This window comes from Oncorhynchus masou, chromosome 5 (genome assembly GCF_036934945.1).
Source record: "Oncorhynchus masou masou isolate Uvic2021 chromosome 5, UVic_Omas_1.1, whole genome shotgun sequence".
In the NCBI taxonomy this organism is placed as follows: Eukaryota; Metazoa; Chordata; class Actinopteri; order Salmoniformes; family Salmonidae; genus Oncorhynchus; species Oncorhynchus masou.
The window spans coordinates 12247776-12259278 of NC_088216.1; positions in this window are offsets into that span (position 1 = coordinate 12247776).

Here is an 11503-nt window from a genome sequence, read left to right on the forward strand (position 1 = left end):
TTTATATCCCAGGACAAATTAGCTAGCAACAATAAGCTAGCTAAATAGGAAAATTAGCTACCAAGTGCAAGCTAGCTAGCTAAATTGCCATAAAGGTTTAATTATTTTCGACCTGTCCCCAATTAATGTAATTGGTTCAGAGTTTGTTTTGATATTTTAACCTGCGTGTCGTGATGACGTTTGGTGTGGGGGGACAGATACATTTATGTACGATGGCGCACACACACAGCCAGTTTGGGTTCCGTGTTAGGGATCCCTGGTTCCATCGGCGGCGACCCAGAGCGGATGCCACCGTACCTACCGGAACGCCTGTACTCCCCGATGCTTTGTGTGTCGGCTGCTGCATTCTGCCACATGGAATGATGCTGGAGAGACGAAGCAGTTACGGGGAAGGCAGGTGTGCGTAAGAGATGGAAGGAGTGCGTGATGCCTGGTACCCTTAAGCTCTGGGGGGAGGGGGGGGGGCTGCACTGTGTTAGTGCTGTGTTAGTGCTGGGATGGAACAAGAGCCTGCACACCATGTGGATGGGCTGTCCAGAACCGGAGTTGCAGGCCCCTGATATACTGTTATTAACTGTCATTAAGCATTTGAGGTGACTGTCATTATAAAACTGTTTGTACACATTTGATGTATTTTAGCAGGGCTTTGGGAGGATTGGATAGCAACTCTTGATCCAATACATTTTAAGGGTGCTTTAAACAACTCAGTCTGTGCTCACAAAGTAGTTTTATCACCACAGACAGCAGTTTGCCTGAGACACCCCAGAGCCTTGGCTCACGTCAGAGTTATTTTCATGATTCAATCCATTAAAATGTTACAGCCAGTAAAAATCTGAAACTGGATGTGAAATGTCAAATGCTTGTGGCATGGATCCACAAAACAACCCATCTTGGCTCAGTTAATTCAGATTTTATTTCCCAGATCACATATCTTGCTGTAAATCTATTATGGTGTCAGCAATGTGATGACCTCATGGTCGACTAATAAGGTCAATATAATGTGCTGGCCTGTATCAGATCTCTCTGTGGTCCACAATATAGGTATGAGGTGTTCACCTTTCAACATGCAGCGTGATGTCAATGGAGGGGTAATGTAAAATAATCTAATACATTTACAAGGTTGAACACTTGGATAAAATGGGGAGTTGTGTTTTTAGCAAGATTTACAGATCTTTGGACAAACAAGGAGTCAAAATCATTACTGTCAGTAACCTTCTCCAACCATGAGCCGAAACTGGGTGTCAGAAATACATGCAGCCTGAGGTTGTTTAGGATCGATTCATGACCCTCCGTCATAGAGATGGTATCAAACCACATCTTCTGAGCTGTTCTTGCAACTCCAAGTTGATCCCATACAGTCCATGACAGAGTTACAGGAAGCAAACTAAATCAACAGATCATTTACAAGCCCAATATAGACATTTTCAGAAACAGGTGTGTCAGAAATACATCCAGCTTCCACAGCAATATATCTCAGGTAATTTGGCATTGCTTTATTGCATCATCAGCAGATCTGCTTCCATTTGAGCCGTACACCAGAGGATATGACCATATATGATATAGATTGTAGGAAGACACAGTCAGGTCCATAACAGAGAACATAAATAAAACTGGGAATCCCACAACCTCCCTTCAGCTGCAGCTGTTGGAACACAAGCATCTCTGGGGATGCAGGGGACTCATCCTAGCCAAGCCTTTTGGAACAGAAAGGACAAGTGACAGCTCAATCCACTAGATGACCCCACCAATGATCAATGTTTAGTATTTTTGTTGTTGTTATATTTTTTGTAAAAACAACAGAGATCGCAGGAAGACACAGTCAATGACAATAAAAGTCAAGTCCATAACAGAGAACATAAATAAAACTGGGAATCCCACAACCTCCTTTCAGCTGCAGCTGTTGGAACACAAGCGTCTCTGGGGGAGCAGGGGACTCTTCCTAGCCAAGCCTTTTGAAGGGTCAGGACAAGTGGGCAGACCGATCCACCAATGATCAATGTTTAGAAACGATTAATTGGAAGACGGATTTAAATCATGGGAAAAATTGAGTGTTCCTGTCTGCCTGTGAATGAGTTGAATAGAAGGTGTTGAATAGAAGTTTGTCCAGTTTAACTGCTGCTCTGGTAATAGCTTTGACCTCTATGGCAGCTGTTATATCTGGGATGACTGAAGACCTGATGATAGGAGCCTCTGCTTAATAGTCCTGCAATTTATCCCACGAACAGGGCCATGTACCAACAAGTCCTAATATGTTAAACAGTCATAATAACAGTCAACTTTAGTATCACAATCATCTCAATAATGTTGTCCTCAACTTGTTGGATCAGAATCAGGGCTGTGTTCATTAGGCACACCGTAGCAAAACTATAAGAAGCCGGTGGCCACCGGCTTCTAAAGAAGGCACTGTTCAATGCTCAATGTTAAATTCAAGTCTTTCTACCATCACATCTAAGCCAATATGACAACAATTTCAATGAGCCTTGAGCATTCAACTTGGATGAAATTACACAGCACGCTCCCTGCCTCTCGTCATGTTCCGTTTCCGAGAACCACCTGATTTTTAATTGAATTCATTGAATTATTTCTCAAAAATGCGTTAAGATACAGATGTCAACAACCCTTCTAGGGTTAGAATTTCATTAGGATCCTCATTAGCTGTTGCTAAAGCAGCAGCTACTCTTCCTGGGGTCCACTCAAATCATGACATCATACAGAACTTTAATAGACAAGAACAGCTCAAGGACAGAACTACATACATTTAAAACAATAAGAATAGAAGTTAAAAAGTCCTGTACAGACACAACAGTGAGATAAACAGAGAGACCTATTACTGTAGACCTACATTAACATACATATGTTACATTTACACACATTAGCATCTATCAGGTACACAGATACCTATCAGTATACAGGCCTACAAGTTATTTAGGTCAGATAGGGGAGAAGCGTTGTGCCGTGAGGTGTCATTTTAAATGTATTTTCTGTATCTCATTTTGATGTGATCATGGTTCTATATAATACTATGGGTTTCCTTGAATTTGTTTAGAATTTGGGGACTGTGAAGATACTATCTATGGATTAAATGTTGTTTAAATCGCCTAAGAAATCATTGAAATGACATTGAAGTGCCAAGGAAACTAAACCAAAGTATGCATTGCTGTCATACAGTGTAAGGAAACTAATGTGTAATTTTGTAAACATCAATTCAAGCGGTTATGAGATCTAGCATGCATCTGCAATTGTGTTTAAGAACCACAGATGTCACAAAACCTGCAAATGAAAGTAAGCTGACAGAACTGCTCACTGCTCCAAAACCTGCCTTCTGACACCATGTCTAGTCTGTGTTGACTGACTGTTGGGCCTTCATTCCAACCTCTCCCGCCACTGTGGATTCTATTTATAGCCTTCTCATAAAACTGTGAAGCCTCCGCTATGCTGACAAAGATATGTAGCCTCAAACTCATTGAAATTTGAACCATCTGGTAAATCTATATAAGTATAACATTACAGAATAGATTTTTGTTGTTGTTGTTGTCCTAAACGGGACTATTTCTGTCCTATTTCAATAATTGTCTTGCAAATTCATAGGCCTGTTGTGTGTGTGTGTGTGTGTGTGTGTGGGGAGGGGTTCTTCACCTCTGATAAACAATCAGCATTTAGTGTGAGTACTTCAGTCCCCCCTGTTCTTTTCAGCTGTAAGGTCTTGTCAAGCGAAGACGTTCGCCGGAACATCGATGGTCCCCTTTCAGTCAGTCAACTTCAATACCACATACAGTAGTATGGGGTGTCACACTCTCGAGACTTCAGGATCTACAATCACACCTGGTGAGACCAATGACATCCTCGCCTAGCTGGAAGGCCTGCCTAGGTGGACCTGGCTCCAACCAGTCCCAGTGCTCATTGACATGTTGATATAGAATTTTATTATCAATTTTCATACATTTCAATTATCCTAATCGGTTTGCAACCCAGAGTGTGTAAAGTTCTGGTTTAAATGAAAATTCCCAGCTCACAATTAGTCAAACACAAGTTTATTCACGAGAGCTCTCCCATTCACGTACAAAGATGTTTCTTTTATAACATTCTTCTGACCGATGCACACACATACACACTAACATTAGGAGAGCTTTCTTCTTCTCTTCAATTCTCACCACAGTTTATCACTACCCAGCGGACAGTTCCAGTCCCCCCCAGATAAAGGAAACCTGGAGGGGTACTCCCTGTCCCCTGTCATCCAACGTTCCTGCTTTTGTCAATAGTTGCTCAGTTCTCTCCACCTGCCCCCTCATGTTAGCCATGTCTGGCATGTGCTTCAGCTGTGCACTGTGGTATTGGACAGATGCCACATGTTTATGGCGATACATCAGTGCAAAAGTGGAGAGAACCGTCACAAAGCCTGTTGATTTTGATGATGGTTTGATGGTTGATTTTGGAGCGTTCGCAATTTCGGCTGTTTTTTCGCTAATGGCATAATTAGGGTTGGTATTGCTGCTGAGGTCAGAGATCAATCCTTTTATGGGGGGAGGTTCACTAATTAGCGGAGGAGTGGTGACCACCTCTGATAGCTTGCACATTATTAGAAAAATTTAGAGGAAAATTGTTCCTATTTTTTTTTTTCAAAGTTTGGGTTTGGAATTCATTGGAAGCTGCAAAGACAAGTTTAATCTATTTATAGATGTTGATGAACCATCAGTATCGTACCAGTAATGTGGAAGTTGGACATGAATTAATTTGCAAAAGCAAATTGAATTAATTAATCAATACCAATGATTAACCCTTGCTTCACCTAGGTTAGTTTAGAAAAGGTTTACAATGTCTTATTTAGAAAACTCATCAATTGGGATATTATTTAAAAGATCTATTTCAGAATGTAAATTGCCAGATTTACACTTATTAATTCAATTGGATAAGACATTGACATCCGTCTGGATATCATAAGTAATGACTTGAGTGTGACCTGAATAATTCTTCATGAACGAATGTAGTAGGGCACACTTCAGCGGTCAATGATTTCACACGCTGAAATCAAACGGAACTACCCAGGGCGGGACTTCCGTTCCGCAAGGCGGAGGAATTTCAACGAGGCACAAGAAAAGCTAGCTTTAGCCTCTCATGCAAGCTAAACCTACTTTGTGCCTGAAAAATGCAGCACATAGGATTCCCTTAGCAAGGGAAAGGTTTTACTTATAACGTATTATGTTCAAACCCTTTTCGGCGTTTTTTGACGATGTTTTAACCGGAACACGCGGCAAACAACGAAATGCACTGGGGTCTACTCACGAGGAAGATAAGAGATATATATATCGCTGGTCAAGCTTATATCTATTGAATTTCAATCGGCTGGCTCTTTGTCCTCGCTCGAGAAATTAATAATGACCGAGCCTACCCGCGTCTGATACGCGCTAGGCAGAAATAGCCCTACGTTTGGCCAAACGCTCTATTTCTCAGATTTCTATAATTAGCTTTATCAGCCCTCATACAGAAATGTATTCGCTTACGTTACCCACTGTCTATGTCAGAGAACAACACGGAGGCGGGGAATCTTCAGCACACACACACCCAATAATCATTGTCTCTATCACTCCACAAATGTGTATGTTATGTAATCTGCTTTTCAATTATATACAGGCTGAATCAAAATGAAATCTTCATTCTATATTAGATTCCTCGCACGGGAGACCCAATAATGCCGTGTCTTTGGCTATGCCTGATTAAGTGATATGACATGCTATTCTATAAAATCATTTCTCCGTAATTAATATTACCTGATTGAGCTAATCATGTAAATGTAATTAATTAGAGAGTCGGGGCACCATTAAAGAATATTTATAGAGCTGTTATCTTCTGAATAAACTCTTAAAGACCTAGTAATATTTTACATCATGAGCAGTCAATATTAATCGTCACCTTAATTCAGTCTCATCTGAAAGTTGTAAATTCTTGGTTATCTTCACGAACCCTGGCCAACAAGTTGAATCAGTCAAAATGTGTTTAATTATTTATTTACTAAATTCCAACTAATCACACAGAATTACAAATAATTAATTATACCTTGATTAAAATTAGGTCAAAAGCCTCCCTATGCTGACAAAGATATGACAGCTGGTTACACAAATTGAAATTTGCTGGGTTTAAATCTATATAAGTATAACATTACAGAATAATTTTTGGTTGTTGTTGTCCTAAACGGGAAGACTGAGAGACAAAACTGGAAATTCAAGCCTGTTGTGTCGTAAATACAGTATCTTATGCATTCTAAATTACCACCCATTTGGAAAAAAAATGCATTTAATATTTACTCTGAGTCCCCCTTTCTTTTCAGGTTGGTGGTAGATGGAAGGCTGTGTTGCCAACATCGATGTCCTTTATCCTTTGAAGAATGTCTCTGGTGGTCAATTGGATACGTTGTAGTATGGTTTTGTGATAGACGGGATACTCTGTCTGGATCCTTCCTAACCCTCGTTTGCAGCTGCTGAACTCCTCGCCAGGAGGTATCACTTCTGTAGTGAATACCATTTGCAACCATAGCTCCCAGTGATGTTGACATGTTCTGTAGTTATTATCTGAGCCATTCTGACATCGGACCGCCGTCCTTACATCCTCGGAACAGGAGATTACATTTTCAAGGGCTTATATAGTGTTTCATAGTTTACAACATATGTCTCTTCAGGTGGACGGGTGTAAAGTTCTGGTTTAAATGAAAATTCACTGAGTCAAACACAAGTTTATTCACGCCCAATTCATTCTTCATGAAAATGCACCAATTCTCACATTTTAGAAGCTAAAATCACTTTTCATCCCATCACAAATAATTTAATATTCAAACATTTAAATTGAACCAATTCCATGTAATCCGATAACTCTGATGTGTAGACTTTCCACTGTCATTTATGTCATCTTATCATTGATGAGAATGTCTCAGATGACAACCACCTGACATCATATTCATTAAGTACCACTGCATATGTTCAATTGGTCAGATTACCAGAATACAGTTAATTTCCCCACCTTCTGATGTTCCCAGAATCATCATGTTAAAAGGGGTTTTCAAATGTAACAACAGCAGAGTGATTTTGATGATGGTTTGAAAGGTTGATTTTGACTGTCATAAACCTATCACCAGGGCATCATGACACTGGCATAAAGCAGCAAGGGGCAATGGATACCTATGGGGTATGCGCCCACTCTACCAGGGGTCTGGCAGGGGTCTACCAGGGGTCTGGCAGCACCATCTACACTGATTGCACATTATTTAACAAGTGACATCAAAATTGTCATATCTTTTTTTTCAAAGTTTGGACTCACCTTGGAAGTCTATGCAAAGACAAGTTTAATCTATTTATAGATGTTTTGTAACTCAGTGGGATAAAGTAATGTGGAAGTTGGACTGAATTTTTGGGCAAATTGAATTCATTAAAATGTATTTAATGATTAACCCTTGGCTCATCAGGCTTGAATTTTCTTGAAAAGGTCAAATGTCTAATCAAAATCCAGAAATTATATCAATTATAGGATATTATTTAAAACATCATATTTCAGAATGTAAATTGCCAGATTTACACATTAATTCAATTGGATAAGACATTTTACATCCCCTGGGATGATCTTAATTTATTATTAGAACCGACCCGAATAATTCTTCATGAACGAATGCAGCCCGGCACATCTTTTACACGCACCAATATTTCACATTTCCCAAATCAAACGGTGACGCACCGAGCAGTAGGCTGCTTCATTTCAATATTTATTGGCACAGCAGTCGTCAGCATCACAGTAAAATTAACTTTCAGATACCCATCAAAAATGGCAAAAAAGGTGGACACTGAGAACCGGGGGTTTCAAACAAGGTGGGAGGTTTATATGTTCACGGATTATGTTGGAAAACCTGTGTGTCTTCTTTGGAGAAAGTGTTAACGGTACTGAAAGGCAAACAGACGAAATTATGAAACTACTCACGCGGAAAAAACAAGAATATGGACATGGAACAAAGGCTTAAATCAGATTGAATTTCAATCGGCAAGGCCAGTTTTATTTTGGCAGAAGAAATTAAATAAGCCCGGCCATTTACCCGGGGATTTCATCAAAAACTGCATGATTAAAGTTTGTGACGTTTGCCCAGAAAAAAGCTCTATTTCTTTTCTAAATGTGAGTCTGAGCAGAAACACCATTGCCGAGAGAGTAGACCAGTTGTCCATCAATCTAAAAGAGCAGCTTGTGAAAAACGCTCTATTCTCAGATTTCTATAATTAGGAAAAGATTTCATTGCATATTCATTGGCTGTGGATCAGAGCACCACAAATTTCTGATAAACTTGCCCATGTTATGTAATTTTCATTTCAATTGGACTACAGCCTGAATCAAAAGAAAGCTTTTCTATATTAGATTCCTATGCATGGCAGACAACTAATGCCATGATTTGTTGAAGATGTCAAGATTAAAATGAGATGGACATGCTATTCTATAAAATCATTTCTCCGTTTAATATTACCTGATTGAGCTAATCATGTAAATGTAATTAATGGTGGAGAGTCGGGGCACCATTAAAGAATATTTATAGAGCTGTTATCTTCTGAATAAACTCAAAGACCTAGTAATATTTTACATCATGAGCAGTCAATATTATCATCACGCACATCTGAGTTAACTTTATCAGAGCCAAAGTTGAATGAATTGGGTTTAATTATTTTCAAGGCATTTCTAACACACAGAATTACAAATAATTAATTTGCCTTATCACACAGAGGTGCGATGGCTAAGCAAAAGGTGCTTCAAAGATGTTTCGTCATAAGATTTGTCTGTTCTTGGACAGCAAAGGGAAAGACACAACACAACTCCGAGACGGAATGTTTCTGATATGAAACTGGTTTTCTGTGTGACAAAAGAAAAGGGCTCTTGAGTGAAGGAACTTGCAGCTGAGAGACAAAGGAATGAATCTCTGATATGTAAATACAGTATCTTATGCATTCTAAATTACCAAACTGATTTGGAAAAGGAAAATGCAATAAATATTTACTCTGACTTTCCTTCTGTAGCTGCCAGAGATGGAAGGCTGTGTTGCCAAATCGAGTCCTTTGTCCTTTGAAGAATGTCTCTGTCATGGATACTTGCCGCTGACTTTCGACCTTCCTAACCGATTTGCTGACTTTTGAAGCACAAAAAATCACTTTGGAACTTTGCTCGGTAACCCATTTGCTGTTGATCGTTCTGAAAGCTCACCACCAAATCCTCCAAATGGAGTTGCTTGCTAACTCAACGGCCAGGAGGTATCACTTCTGTATTGACCTCCAATGCAATGATGTTTCATAGTTTACAACATATGTCTCTTCAGGTGGGTGCCACTGAGTTCGCCCAATTCACTCCCCGAAAATGCCCCAGCTCACATTTTAGAAGCTCAAATCACTTTTCATCCCATCACAAATAATTTAATATTCAAACATTTAAATTGAACAAAACATTCACATGTGAATCCGATAACTCTGATGTGAACACCTCCACTCAATTCTAGGGTTTATCAGTCATCTTATCATTGATGAAATTGTCTCAGATGACAACCAACTGACATCATATTCAAACCACTGCATATGTTCAATTGCAATCACAGATTTAGAGTTTTTACTCAGTTCAAGTTTAAATGTTCCCAGAATCTTTGTTTTCACTGCATGTTACTTCTCCTTAAACAAAGTGTTGTTTTTGATTAATAGATTTTTGCAATTTTATGTATTTCAATCCAATTATATTTTAAAAATATTTCAGCAGGGTAGAGAGAGGAAAAAGGGGGAAAGAGGTGAGTGGATGGCATAAAAATTGCAATGGATTTTTTCTTTGAAGTAAATTTAGCCCACTCTAAAATAGGGGTCTGGCTAGGGGTGCCAGGGGTCTGGTTTCACCATTTAATGTTTGAATGTGGATTTTTAACAAGTGACATCAATAAGTCTTTTTGTCCTGGACTCACCTGGTAAAGTCTATGTCATGGATAGAGCAGGTGTCCTTATTTTTGATCACTAGTGGGATAAAGGCACAGTTCAATTTGGTTTTTAGGGCTTGAGCTCATAAAATGTATTTAATGTATGGCTCATCAGGCTTGAATTTTCTTGCAGGTCAAATCTCTAATCAAAATCCAGACATATTATATCCATTATAGGCTATCCTTTAGAATGACACTTTCGGGATGAATACTGGGTTATCCGGGAGAAAAATTATTTATTCTCGGGATGTAACCGGGAAAATATTCAACCCTAATTTGGATGGTCAGTCCTTACAGTCTGAGAACTGGGGAGTGGTTACATTTCTCCAGGGTTGGGGAGTAACGGATTACTAAACAACTGTAACTGTAATCCGTTACGTTACGTTACCAGCACAAATATTGTAATCAGATTAGATTCTTTTGAAAAACTAGATGATTACTTTTAAATTCTGAAAAACAAATCTTCGACACCTAAGTTTTCTCAATGACATTGAAATCAACGTTTAAAAAAGCCGCAAGTTTAAATATGTTCAACGTGAGCCAGTCTGACCATGACTCAGAGAACACTATGATGACGCAACAAATGTGTTTGACGGATCGGGGAAAAGAGCTTATATAAACGCTTGTAGGTAAGGATGACAGCAGTGATACGGATATCACTTATTATTGATATCTATATAGCATATTGATGTGAATCACACCGCTGCATTCTCATTTAGGTATATGCACCTTACGGATTGTGGGTGTTCTGGATGGCTGTTCACAAATCTATATGTGTATTTGAACCCAATAATGGTTGAATTCAAGAAGTTTAAGTTGCCTATCAATAATTGTTTTTGAAACCAGTGGACAGCCAGGGGAAAATGCGTTCTTGCAACAGCTGCATAGTGAGGATCCCAGCCTATGGAATAAAAGTGAGGCTTTTATTGCTCAATCTAATTCATGCTGATAAAAATCTATATATCAATAGGACTAATGGACACTTGCTCAAACTCAGACACTTTTGATGGACTTCAAGGGGCAATCTGTAGTTCTTACATATACTGGACATACATGTATATATGTATATACATTTATTATTGAAGAATATAACTTATAAATGCCTCATGAACTTAGTTCAACTGTCACACTCCGTGAGAATCCAAAATATAAGCTTGTTGTATTCCAATGTTTGTAAACATTGTTAATGTAAACAAACACTGTGAGAGCCTCATAACATGGATAAAACAATACTTTTGATGTCATAGATGGTCAGTACTTGCATTCATAGCTATGTCTATTCATCTGAGAGTGGTTAAATTTGACCAAAACAGAGGCAGGGTGGCCGTTTTGATATTGTTTCGTCTGTCTATTTTCCCTTTGAAAAGCTGCATATTATCAAGATATCAAATTGTTACCAACAAAAAGGTCAAGAGCAAATGTAGCATATGGCATTCATTTGTCACATGCAAATAGTACTTTTCAGTCGAGCTCAAAGCATGAGCGCAGCATTTCCTTTTCAGCTTGAATCAATGAGCCAAATGAGTCCTACATGACAAC